This window comes from Triticum aestivum, chromosome 4D (assembly GCF_018294505.1).
Source record: "Triticum aestivum cultivar Chinese Spring chromosome 4D, IWGSC CS RefSeq v2.1, whole genome shotgun sequence".
NCBI classification, from domain to species: domain Eukaryota; kingdom Viridiplantae; phylum Streptophyta; class Magnoliopsida; order Poales; family Poaceae; genus Triticum; species Triticum aestivum.
In genome coordinates, this window is record NC_057805.1 from 234,939,303 (window position 1) to 234,952,635 (window position 13,333).

At 49.5% G+C, this 13,333-nt stretch overlaps 1 long non-coding RNA gene across 1 annotated transcript; it reads left to right on the forward strand.

Annotated features, from left to right (window-relative positions):
- The first annotated feature begins 6,353 nt into the window (after nucleotides 1-6,353).
- On the forward strand, nucleotides 6,354-7,986 carry LOC123097374 (uncharacterized). The gene is made up of 2 exons (XR_006447154.1): nucleotides 6,354-7,005; nucleotides 7,756-7,986. It is a non-coding gene; the product is annotated as an uncharacterized lncRNA (long non-coding RNA).
- Nucleotides 7,987-13,333: the final 5,347 nt, after the last annotated feature.

The window sequence follows — 13,333 nt, forward strand, 5'->3', positions numbered from 1 at the left end:
GATGACCCTCTCGATGCTTTCCTCTAGGTATTTGTACGAGTAGCGGCTGGCCCATGAGCTGGCCCAATGGGCAAAGCCCATGTTAGGACCCGTGTTGGGAGGGCTCCTAACATCTCCCTCCTTGAAATTCGGCTTGCCCCCAAGCCGACACCATCGAGACCCGCCAGGATCCCATTGTACTCGATGTTCCTTGACTAGCTCGAAGTCGCGGTTGTAGTCGAAGTAGAGGTTGACTTGAATGATGAGGTTGTAGTAGTCGTGGTTGATGGTGACCTGACGGGCGGAGGTGTCGAGGAAGTAGTCGTTGTGGAAGCCGATGTAGTACATGTGGTCGACGTAGTCTTGCAGCAAACCGGCAGCAAGAATGACCACGACGGCATTCCCCCCTCCTTGGAAATGTTCTTCATCAGAGCATTGAGAGGACGACATACCACTCATAGTTTGTGCTTCATGGTTGGTGAGCATCAACCTTAGTATCTTCCATGATTGAGGATTCCAAGCAGGCATGGCGACACCCCCGGGATCCCATGACTTGTGCGCATAAATTGCAGCACGCATGTCTTCATGTGCGTATACGCCCTCATCGGGTACAGGAGGTGTCAATTGCTGCTCTGACAAATGAATGGGGATGCCCATTTTAGAGATTGGCTCCTCCTTGTCAACCGTTCCATCTAGTTCAGCAACAGCATGTGATGGGCATCTCAACACTCTGAGTATGATATCCAACAAGAAGCCTCTTGCTAAGCACCAATTTCTGAAGACATGAAGAGGAATTAACATAGATGTCCTGGCATATAACCACAAACTGAATTTGTGTCCAACATGTTGTCCTGGCATATATATCTTCAGTGATGGTCTGCTTGCTTGTAAAGGACGACATGTCATGAGTGTTGTCACCGAATATTGTTGCCCCAAGTGGGGAACAACCCTCGAAAGTGATCAGTGAGGTACACTGAACTTTTGCTCTTGAACCCACAAGCAGAATATATGTGTTGTTGAGGAAACACATGCCTGAGAAATCATGTGTTAATGACTGAATTTGTTCACCACTATGCGCATGAAGGAAGCTGAAAGTGAAATTAACACCATACATTGTATCATCTTGCGAAGTGATTCCTGTCAGTTTGCACATGATCCAAGTGTCAAAAATGTAGCAGTACCAAGCTTCACGTGTATAATTATTTTTGAATAGTAGCTTCTGAAAGATCGTGGATGTCTCCTAGAGGGGGGTGAATAGGCGCTTTAAAATAATTACGGTTGAGGCTTGAACAAATGCGGAATAAACCTAGCGGTTAATTTGTCAAGCACAAAACCTACAACAACTAGGCTCACCTATGTGCACCAACAACTTATGCTAAGCAAGAAAAACTACTTAGGTGATAGCAAGATATATGACAAGGAACAATATAGCTATCACAAAGTAAAGTGCATAAGTAAAGGGCTCGGGTAAGAGATAACCGAGGCATGCGGAGATGACGATGTATCCCGAAGTTCACACCCTTGCGGATGCTAATCTCCGTTTGGAGCGGTGTGGAGGCACAATGCTCCCCAAGAAGCCACTAGGGCCACCGTAATCTCCTCACGCCCTCGCACAATGCAAGATGCCGTGATTCCACTAAGGGACCCTTGAGGGCGGTCACCGAACCCGTACAAATGGCAACCCTTGGGGGCGGTCACCGAACCCGTACACTTTGGCAACCCTTGGGGGCGGTCACCGGAACCCGTCAAATTGCTCGGGGCGATCTCCACAGCCTAATTGAAGACCCCGACGCTTGCCCGGAGCTTTACACCACAATGATTGAGCTCCGAACACCACCAACCGTCTAGGGCGCCCAAGCACCCAAGAGGAACAAGCTCAAGGGTACCAAGCACCCAAGAGTAATAAGCTTCTCAACTTGTAACTTCCAAGTATCACCGTGGAGAACTCAAACCGATGCACCAAATGCAATGGCAAGGGCACACGGAGTGCCCAAGTCCTTCTCTCTCAAATCCCACCGAAGCAACTAATGCTAGGGAGAAAAATGAGAGGAAGAACAAGAAGGAGAACACCAAGAACTCCAAGATCTAGATCCAAGGGGTTCCCCTCACATAGAGGAGAAAGTGATTGGTGGAAATGTGGATCTAGATCTCCTCTCTCTTTTCCCTCAAAAACTAGCAAGAATCCATGGAGGGATTGAGAGTTAGCAAGCTCGAAGAAGGTCAACAATGGGGGAAGAACACGAGCTCAAAGGATAAGGTTGAATGAGGAAGAAGACCCCCTTTTATAGGAGCTCCCGAATCCAACCGTTATGTGCTCAGTCCGCGCACGAGCGGTACTACCGCTCAGGGGAGCGGTTCTACCGCCCGGGCGGTAGAACACGGAGAGCGGAGCAAAGCAGAGGGCGAGGCAAAGCCGTATGAGCGGCACTACCGCTGGAGCCAGCGGTACTACCATTGGCCGCAGCGGTACTGTCGCTTGGCCCTGCGGTACTACCGCTGGGACCGCGCACAGCGCCTACCACGAGCACAGGGAGATGCAACAGGGAGGAGGGCCATTGAGCGGCACTAGGGGCGGTGGTAGCCGCGGTACTACCGCACATGAGCGGTACTACCGCTCCTAGTGCCGCTGAACCCGACACGAGAAAACCATGTCTCGAGTCGAGGCGGTACCAGCGCGGAACCGGAGACGTACTACCGCTTATGGCCATGGGCGGTACTACCGCTTGTGGTGATACGTGGTACTGCCGCTCCAGCCCAGCGGTACTACCGCTGGCGCCATCCTAAAGCCACTTCCACGAAAACAAGTATACTCCACGGAAAACCAAAACTGCCATAACTTCTGCATATGAGCTCCGAATTGAGCAAACTCAAGCTTGTTGGAAACAAGACGACGAGTAGCATCAAAACAACGACTGGTTATAGTAAGAAAAGGCAGGGGAGGTATGCCTAACAAATGGAGGAGTGAAACCTCCAACAGAGAAGAACGGACATAACCTCCAACATCGAAAACATCATAGAAGATACAAGTGAACTCCGTTTTCGATGAACTCGAGCTTGTCAACAAGATGACCAAAAGCTCCAAAACTCACAAAAAGAAGCAAACAAGAACCAAGAAAGATGATGCAAGGATGCAATGGTTTGAGCTCTCTACGAATGATACGATCAAGCTACTCATCGAGAGCCCCCCTTGATAGTACGTCAATCGATCCTATAACCCGGTCTCCCAACTACCATCATGAGACCGGTAAAATAGAAAACCTATCAAGGGCAAACCTTTGCCTTGCACATGGTCCACTTGAGCTAGATGATGACGATCTTGACTCCCTCAAGTTGGACCACCTTTCTTGATTGCGTCGGCTCGATGAAGACTAGTTGATTGCTCCCCCATACTCCACTATGGGTGAGCCACTCTTCGGCACATCTTCACAAGTCCATTGTCACCACAATGGACGGCAAGCTTCAAGCACTTGATCTCTTCGTGATGTTCCACTTGAACTTGCACACCGCAACCATACCATGGGATCGCTTGATCCCTCTCGGTACATCTTCTATGCTTTGTGTGTTGATCAACTTGATTCACTCTTTGACTTAGTCTTGATCAACCTTGAATCTTTCCAACTCTCTTCATTTGGATGATGTATGACCAATCTTTGGATAATTCCTCGAATAGCACCTTGGTCGACACAAACTCTCCTTGAAACCAGCACATGTACTCCAAGAAAAGCCTATGGACAAAACCTTCAAATATAACTCAAGGCAACCATTAGTCCATAGAGATTGTCATCAATTACCAAAACCAAACATGGGGGCACCGCATGTTCTTTCAGCTTCACTGGCCAAAGATTGAAGCCTGATTGTTGTTCACCTAGTGCAGACCCATGTGTATGTGTAGGTAGTCGCCATAGTTGTAGCTGTACATATTGCAAATAACTGAAGTGCTCTTCCATGGAAACCCGCTCACAACCATCAGGGAAGTTCCTTCTCATCCCAGCAATCAAGGTAGGTTGTTTCCAGAACATGCTAGCAGTGCCAAAGTGAGTGGCAAGAACAGTACCAAAATGACTTGAAATGTTGCTCATGTAAGTACCAATCAATGACTGCCTCACGCGGAAAGTTGCTGGCTGCAGTCCCACTGTTGTCACCTCTATTTTCAGCATCTGCGCAGTCTTAACGGTGGATCGAGCAGCATTGAGATCTTGCAAGACAAGAACGCACCCCGTAGTAAGACAAGAGTGACGTTGTTTGGAAGTGATGGTAAGCTTGACATGCTTAGTAAAATCTGAATCATGACTGTCATGCTCCAAGGACCACAACTGCAAGAACTGGTTGGTGAGTATCCCTCCGAAGCGTCCACTGAAATTGTACTGCCGTAGCCATGGTTTGTACACAAAATCTCCTGCAGTTGAACCTGCAGTTGCAAACACTGCTGAGTTAATCTGGAACTCCACGCGCCCGCTCCCTGTAAAATCCTCTTGACACCAAAACTGGCAATGCACTAACATGCCCATAATTAGCAGCTGTGTTCTCAGAATGGAGTGGCCATGCGACTCCCATAGGAATTTGTTTGAGCACTTAGTGGAAACAGATGGAGTGATGAATTCCCTTCTCTTCCGTCGCTGCTCAGTGGAAACCCAGAAACTAAGCTGCTCAAAATGCTCTAGTCGTCGCTCAATGGATGAGTGAGTTGAAAATTCCCAGAAGGCCATGGTTGCAACTGCAGTGAAGTAACAATTGGAGTTTGCAAGTCAGTATGAATCCTCCTTGGCTGGTGATCAGGTGGCCACCATACACAGCCAGAGTCACTAGTGAAATATCCGCAAACAATGCCACGGAACAGAACAATGTCATCCTCTGAACACTGCACTTGAACAGGGGGCGGCCACTGTTGCGGCTCAATTCCTTTCCGCAATGGTGGCAGTAGCAAGCCTGTGCACTCACCCACGAGATGAACGCCATGTGGGCAATGCTCTTTGCGTGCAGTTGGCTGCACCGGGTCGTCGCCATGGACGATGTAATATGTCAAACACATGGTCAACGTTGGTGCAGAGAAGTCACTGGGGATGATGAGGACGACGCCATGGTTCGCCTTGCTCATCACTTGCGTGGAGGTGTTAACAGATAGGGCATCGAGCTCCTGCACGTCGGCCTTGGGGTCGATGTCGGTGGTGGTCGTCACGGGAGAAACGACCTCAGCACTAGAGGCTGTTGCCTGCCCCGGAGTGAGCTGCTCGACTGCTTGGTGGATGGGCTCGAGGTGGACAGCGGTGGCGGCATCATGGACCTCGTCGACCCTGTCGCTGGTGTCGACCTGGGTCGAGCAATCCATCGAACAAGTGACGGGCACCATCGCGACGCAGACCGGGGCTGCATCATGGGCGACCATAGGGATCTCCTGGGCCTTGGTGGTGGAGCAGGGGGTGTCGGGGACGGGTGCCGACGCGTCGGTCGTGCTTTCCGGCGAAGTGGTCGGCGGTGGTGGATTGTGGACGACGGCGGGTGAACTGATGGCCCAACTGACGTCAAGGGCGTTCAGTTTCTCGGCGAGGGCCCTGGTGGCATTGGTGTAGGCCTCGAGCCTGGCGCCGAGCCGCTCGAGATACTCCTGGAGGAACGGATCCATGGTCGATTCCGTCGGATGGTGGTGATGGGAAAAAAAATTTGGGGGAAGAATTTGAGGAAGGGTGGTGCCTGGCTCTGTATACCAGATGTAAAGAATCAAATGTCTCTCTCAATATCTATTGGATACAAGCTTTGATTACAGGCAACACCAATGGAGATACAAGGTTTGGGGATCAGGAAGAACAGAAGGAGGAGGACGAGAGGTAGGGGAAGAGAGCCGCCGTGCCAAAGCCGTGATCCACTGGATGACCCTCTCGATGCTTTCCTCCAGGTATTTGTACGAGTAGCGGCTGGCCCAATGGGCAAAGCCCATGTTAGGACCCGTGTTGGGAGCGCTCCTAACACACGGGCAGCGCACGATGCGGATCTGCACATAGCCGGCGGAGCGCGGTTTCCGGTCTAATGGTAAGCGGCGAGGTTGGGTGTGCAACGGCCGCCCTTCGCTCCGACCGCCGGACACCTTCGCTGCTGTCCCGGCCTCCCAACGCCGACAGTCCCCTTCCTCAAATCAGACGCGTAGTAGGAGGAATGGCGAAGGTCAGGCTTCGGCCTGGAAGTGGGGAGTGGGAATAAGCGGTGAGTGGGAGAACGGAGAACCGTTCGGGCGGCTTCGGCCTGGGAGCGAACGAGTCTACTGATGACGTGGCAAGAGGGGGTCGTGGAGATTCGGGCAACGGCTACCAACGCGTTCGGGACGAGATGTCAAAAAACTGATGTTCGGGACTTATTGATTCAGTGCCTCTATCGGTGGGTCATGTGAAATTTTTTCCGTCCCGCTGGACTTTACCTCCTGAGTCTTCCAAAATTTCACTGTCCCACCTAGGCCCGCGCAACAGACCCACAATTTATCTCAATTTTTTCACGCACGGTTAAATTGCTGGTTCTAGCGCCCTTAGCTTAGCGCCTGCATTGTATGTGCCCTAACTCTAGCCCCAGCCAGACCGCTCCCTCCTCTCTCCCTCTCCGAATGCGGCGCTGGCAGCTGACCTGCCGCCGACCTCTGGCCCTCGGTGCCGAGCTCCGCCGCCTCTGCACAAACTCTGCCGCTTCACCGCCGCCAACACCCTCTCCCGCTCCGGTTCCACCACTTCCAGCCTCTCCCTTCTTCTCCACCATGCCGCCCCGTCGACGGCCAGATTCGGCGACCTCACTGTCAGATCTGGCGACCTCGCTGCCGAGTCCAGTGACCTCACTACCAGATCTGTGGTGCGCAGTCTCCAGCTAAGTGCCACGCGGGGTGAGTACCGGCGCCGGCGCGAGGCGACCCCTCTCCTCACATCGGTAACCCATCTGCACCAACTCCATAGAAAAATTCCGGATGCGTTGGTCGGGAGGCAGAGCGGCTTGGTCACCAAGGTCAAGGACCAGGGCAACGACGCTGAGTGCGCACGGCGGCAGATACGCATGGTGGGTTTGATTCCCTTCCACGCCCTACTCGTCATTCTCGATTTCCTATGGTCGATTTGTCTATACGGACGCTGTATCTGAAATTAGATCCTGCTGCTTCATTATTCCTTAATTTTCTGCACGCATGGTTATAGCGCTTCCTGGCATCTCCATGCGTACGCACCTCTGGCCGTCCCACCCCAGACGCTATCGCTACTGCAAGTGCTAGCAGCTGGATGCCATACCACTGATGCCCGGCCACTGCTGAACAAATCATACTCAAGTAGTCAAGCTCACGCACTGAAGCACATGCAGCTTATATGTTGAATAAGAGTTCCATTTGATGAAGTATCAGCTTCTTTGCTAATCTGTATATATTCCTGCCGTAAATCTGAACCCAGAGTTTGCGTTTCAGTATAAATAGAAATCAAGACGTGGATTACAGTGTTTTCTGACTACCATGTGTTTGAGTTTATGCCCACAAAGAATTGTTATTTTGTTTCCACTCTAAATAATATCCTGTAAGTGCTATACCTCATTTAAACATTTCAAATGAAACTTTTTTTTACAGATAACAATGTGTGTATGTTCCACCGTAACATGAGAAACTAAATCTTGACCATTGTCTATTATTGAATTTTGTATCAAGTGCAAAAAAAATGTTTGTTACAAGTTGTCGGACTTGTAAGCACTGGGTCCTTGTACTGCTTCATGTTCTTCCTATGCTTATGCTTATTAGAGTTCTACTAATGTTTGTCAGCATCTTAGCAGAAACATGTGTGGGCAATTATCTAGGAAGGGCATGAAAGGAAATTCAAGTTACTATACAACAAGGTCCACGGGAATACCGGGACGGGCTCCTTTTTACAGATATTATAAGGCCCCGCTTGGAATCGCTGTAGAAGTTTTACATCCGTACATGAATACCCCTGTATATTACAGGAGATTTGTAAAATACAACCGGATATTCCCACATGAATATGCTGCGCTTGGTTCGTCGGATTTTTGCTTGTTTCGGAGTCTTTCCCGTGCGCTATGCGGTTGGTTACCAGAAGAACGAGCGCCAGGCGTCGTCACAGGGCGGCACGGCGGACGCAGGATATGCTGCAGGGGCGAAGGCAATCCGGCAGCAGCGGGGACGCCGTGGACCGCTGGTGGTAGAGGCGGACGTTGGGTTGCAGTGGCGGTGAGCGCACGAGCTCCGGCAGCGGCGCGGATGCTGTGACACCGTCGACTCAAAGCTCGGCAGCGCGCAAGCACCCATGGTGGTGGCTGCGGACGCTCGGCGTTAATGGCGGGCCGTGGTGGTGGAGCTGATGCGGCAGGACTGCAGGTGGCGACTGCGCTGGTGACGATGGTGTCAACGGGGGAATGGCGGCGGCGCTCCGGCGAGCGGTGGCGGTGGCCTCGGCGTGCTCCGGTTGAGCCGTTGCGGCGCTTACCTCGGCTGTGGCTACCTAGTCAATCACGACCGAGCAAGAATGGGGGAATACCAGCGACTAGGAAAAACGACGGACATAGAAGTGTTTTGCAAACCGACGGAATACCAGCGATAACCAAGTGTAAAGTGAAACCGGGTGTAAAAGTTAGGACGCAAAAACGACGATCCAAGTAGATCGTCCGTTTTATTTTTACGGGGGTATACTTTACGGGAAACACTTTAGATCATACGACAGATACGAGACGATCTTCAGACGGCTTGTGTGTCGTTGATTTGTATTTCATCCGATGGCTAAGAGACACCAGAGAAATCCCCTTTTAATCACCCTCCCCCTCATCACGCAGCGAGCTTCCCATAATTCCTCGGCCCATCACATCTGTCCCGAATTAATCGCCACCGCCGTCCCCCTATCCTGCCTCCAGTCGTCCTCTCCGCCGAGCATACTGCCCAGCACGTCGGCCATGTTTTCTTCGCCAGAGCCTAGAACCGGCCAGGTTCGATTCCTCCCTCACTGCGTTCGTTGTCCATGATCTAGCCTGCCCATCTTCCACTAGGGCAGCCATCTTGCCCAGATCCATCCTCAGTTTGCTGCTTAGGCATTCAACACCGGTGCACTAGGAAGCAGGTAGGCTCTCCGGCGGTCAGATCTTTATTGATTTGTGTTATTCTAGTTGATTTGTGTTATTCTGTGTTATTCCCAATTAGGTTAGAATAAATTTGTTTGCGGATAATAAATTACTGCATCTAGAAATCATTTTTGAACATGCTACTTTGCATGTTCAAATTTGTGTGCTTGCAATATATCTCACACTCTCACATTTATCGTGATTTCAGACACCTATTGGTACAGAGCATTTATACTTCTCATGTGTTTCCTATGTAAAGATAGAACAGATTGACTAATTCACATCTAGATGTTTTTTAAGGATGTCACATCTAAGTCTAGCGCCGTTAGATCTTATTTGTCTTTAATCTCGTGCAACATGATCGTTCCTCGCATGCTCGTCGGCCTGTGTCCAATTCCTGTTGTTGGTTTTTTTTCGTGAGCTCGAGCAGGTCTGCACCGCTTGATGTGTTTGTGGGCTTTCGTCTGTTTGTCTTAGTTGTGAGCTTCATTGTACGATGGTAGAAGAACATGGGGTGAGAGTGGCTGTTATTTTTTCTCTCGAGAGGAGAAGTGACGGTGCCCATTCATTTTCCTACGGTTCTGAAAACAAAATTCATTTCCCTATCCTTCATGCGACGAGTGGGTTGTAGTGAGAAGGGAGGAGTGTAAGTAAGTGATTTTTCGTTCATATTTTTCTTTGTTTTATTTTTATTTTATTTTCTTGATTTCCTTTTTCTTTTATTTTTTCTTCTCTATCTTTATTTTTTCTTATTCATTTATTTGTTTTAAATTCATGATTTTTTTCCATATGTTATTTATTTTCTTTAAATATCGTGCAAATCTTGATCGTGGGTTGTTTTGTCGCGCGTCCAGTGTCGCACTATGCGTCTGGTGTCTACTTATTGATCTGCTCGTGTTGTGTCTTTTATTGGGACATTTCACGGCGTGATCTGGGTCCGTTTCGGATAGGTTTTGCTAATTCGCATTTAGATCAGAGTTAACAATATCTCATTTAACTCATATACCATTAGATATACGTGCTTCTGAGTCGTACTCATTGTTGTTCTGTCTCGTACTCATTGTTGTTCTGTCGTGTTTTTCGTTTCGTCCCTCGTGAAGCAATGAGGCCTGATATGACTTTTTTAGTGGGCCGTATTTACATTTTGTGTATTCATTTTTTGTGTGGGCTGTAGCTGTTTTGTGGAGGGCTACATGTCTATGTATTCCCTGTTTTTGTTTATTTTGATTTGACTGTGTAGCTAAAGAAGAGATTTTTTGGTTTTGGATTTGCTAAATCTCATCTTGATGATGTCTCATCTGAGTCTATAATCGTCCAATTTGTTTGTTTTAAAGTTCACACAAACTTGATCATGCAATCGCTATTTTTTGCCGTGTGTCCTCTTGTCCTGTTTTATTTTGTGTTGGCTGGTTCTCATGTTTCTTCACATGAGCCCATATATGCTGTTGTTTGAGGGGTGTGACTCGTTTCTCTTTTGTGGGTTTTTGCTATGCGTTTTCTTGGCCCGATGGAGAATTAGTAGAGTCCACGCTCAACTCGTAAATGTTCTCGTAGTTGTCCTAATTACAAGTCCACCCCTCAAGTAGCAACAGGGCAAGTTTTTTACTTTTATCGAGTTGTGAATCTACGTTCGACTCACAACTGGACTCGTAGTTGTTATTGTCCCAGCTGCAAGTCCAACCTCGACTCGCAAATGGTATCATAGTTTTGTATAGTTGTCCCAGTTGCAAGTTCACTCTTGATTCGGAACTAGGTATGTAGTTTGTTTTATCCAGTTGCAAATCCACCCTTGACTCACAACTCGTATCGTAGTTTTGTGTAGTTATCTCAGTTGCAAGTCCACCCCCGACTCGCAATATAGGTGTCCCAGTTGCATGTCCACCCTTGAACTCGCAACTAGCCTCATAGTTTGTTTCATTGCAGTTGCAAGTCTACCCTTAACTCGCAGCTGCCATGTGTTTTCTTTTTTCCTCCCAGTTGCAGGTTCACCCTTGACTCACAACTGGGCCCGCAATTGTTCCAGTTGCAAGCCCACCATCGACTCGTAACTGGGCAAGCCCACGCTCGACTCACAACTAGATCATGTGTTTTTGTTTTTTCATCCTAGTTGTAAGTTCATCCTTGACTCACAACTAGGGGTGTGTGTGTGTGTTTTGTTGTGGCCCCCGGTTGCAAGTCGACCATCGATTCGCAACTAAGGGTGTGTGTGTGTGTGTCAAGAGTCCCCAGTTGCAAGCCGACCATCAACTCGCAATTAGGGGTGTTCGTTGAGGGGCCCGAGTTGCAAGTCGACCATCAAACTCGCAACTAGGGTGTGTGTGTTTTGTCGTGACCCCCAGTTGCAAGCCGACCATCGACTCACAACTAAGGATGTGTGTGTGTGTGTGTTGAGGGTCCCCAGTTGCAAGCCGACCATCGATTCGCAACTAGGGTGTGTGTGTTTTTGTTTGTCGAGGGTCCCCGATTGCGAGCAGGCCATCGACACGCAACTAGGGTTGTGTGTGTTTGTTAGTGCCCCCAGTTGCATGTCGGCCATTGACTCGCAACTAAGGGTGTGTGGGCGGGTGGGGGAGGGGGGGGAAGGGGGGTTGTCAAGAGTCCCCATTGCAAGCCAACCATCGACTCGCAACTAAGGGTGTGTGTGTGTGTTTATCGAGGGTCCCCTGTTGCATGTCAACCATCGAGTCGCAACTAAAGGTGTGTGTGTGTGTGTGTGTGTGTGTGTGTGTGTGTGTTTGTGGAGGGTCCCCAGTTTCATGTCAACCATCGACTCGCAACTAGGGGGTGTTTTGTCATGGCCCCCAGTTGCAAGCCAACCATCGCCTCGCAACTAAGAGTGTGTGTGTGTGTGTCTATGTGTTTGTTGGTCGAGGGTCCCCAGTTGCATGTCAACCATCGACTCGCAACTTGGGGGGGGGGGTGGTATTTTGTCATGGCCCCCAGTTGCAAGCCACCATTGCCTCGCAACTAAGGGTGTGTGTGTGTGTGTGTGTTTGTTTGTCGAGAGTCCCCAGTTGCATGTCGACAACTAACTGACAACTAGGGGGGTGTTTGTCAGTGCCCCAGTTGCAAGTCGACCATCGACTCGCAACTAAGGATGTGTGTGTTTGTCGAGGGTCCCTAGTTGCAAGCCGACCATCGACTCGTAACTAGGGGTGTGTGTTTTGTCGAGGGTCCCTAGTTGCATGTGAACATCGACTCACAACTGGGTGGTGTGTGTGTTTGTTTAGGCCCCCAGTTGCAAGCTGGCCATCGACTCTCGGAACGGCTGTGTGCGTGTGTGTGTTTTGTCGTGGCCCCCAGTTGCAAGCCGACCATATACTCGCAACTAAGGGTGTGTATGTTTGTCGAGGGTCCCCAGTTGCATGTCCACCATCGACTCGTAACTAGGAGTGTGTGTGTTTGTTGAGGGTCCCCAATTGCATGTCGACCATCAACTTGCAACTAGGGTGTGTGTGTGTTTTGTCGTGGCCCCTAGTTGCAAGTCCACCATTGACTCACAACTAAGTACTGTGTGTTTGTCGAGAGTCCCAAGTTGCAAGCCGAGCATCGACACACAACTAGGGTGTGTGTGTGAGTTTTGTCGTGTCCCCCAGTTGCAAGTCCACCATTGACTCGCAACTAAGGGTTGTGTGTTTGTCGAGAGTCCCAAGTTGCAAGCCGAGCATCGACTCGCAATTAGTGGGTGTGTGTTTTGTCGTGGCCCCAGTTGCAAGCCAACCATCGACTCGCAACTAAGGGTGTGTGTGTTTGTCGAGGGTCCCCAGTTGCAAGTATTCCATTTTTGATAGTTTTTTTTTCTTTTTTTCATAGAATAAAAATTTGCAAGGCACTTTTTTCTTTTTTGATAGAATAAAAATTTACAAGGCACTTTTTCTTTTCTTTTTTTGATAGAATAAAAATTTACAGTGTACTTTGTCAACGGTCCCTAGTTGCATGCCGACCATTGACTCTCAACTAGGAGTGTGTGTGTGTGTGTTTGTGTGTCGAGGAACCCAGTTGTAGTTGCATGCCGGCCATTGACTTGCAACTAGGTGAGTGTGTGTTTGTCGGTGCCGCCAGTGCAAGCCGACCATCGACTCGCAACTAGAGGTGTGAGTGTTTGTCGAGGGTCCTCATTTGCAAGCCGAACATCGACTGGCAACTAGGGGTGTGGGGGGGGGGGGCGTGCGTTTCGTTGAAGGTCCCCAATTACATGTCAATCATCGACTTGCAACTAGAGGAGTATGTTTTTCGAGGGTCCCCAATTGCATGTCAACCATTGACTCACAAGTAAGGGTGT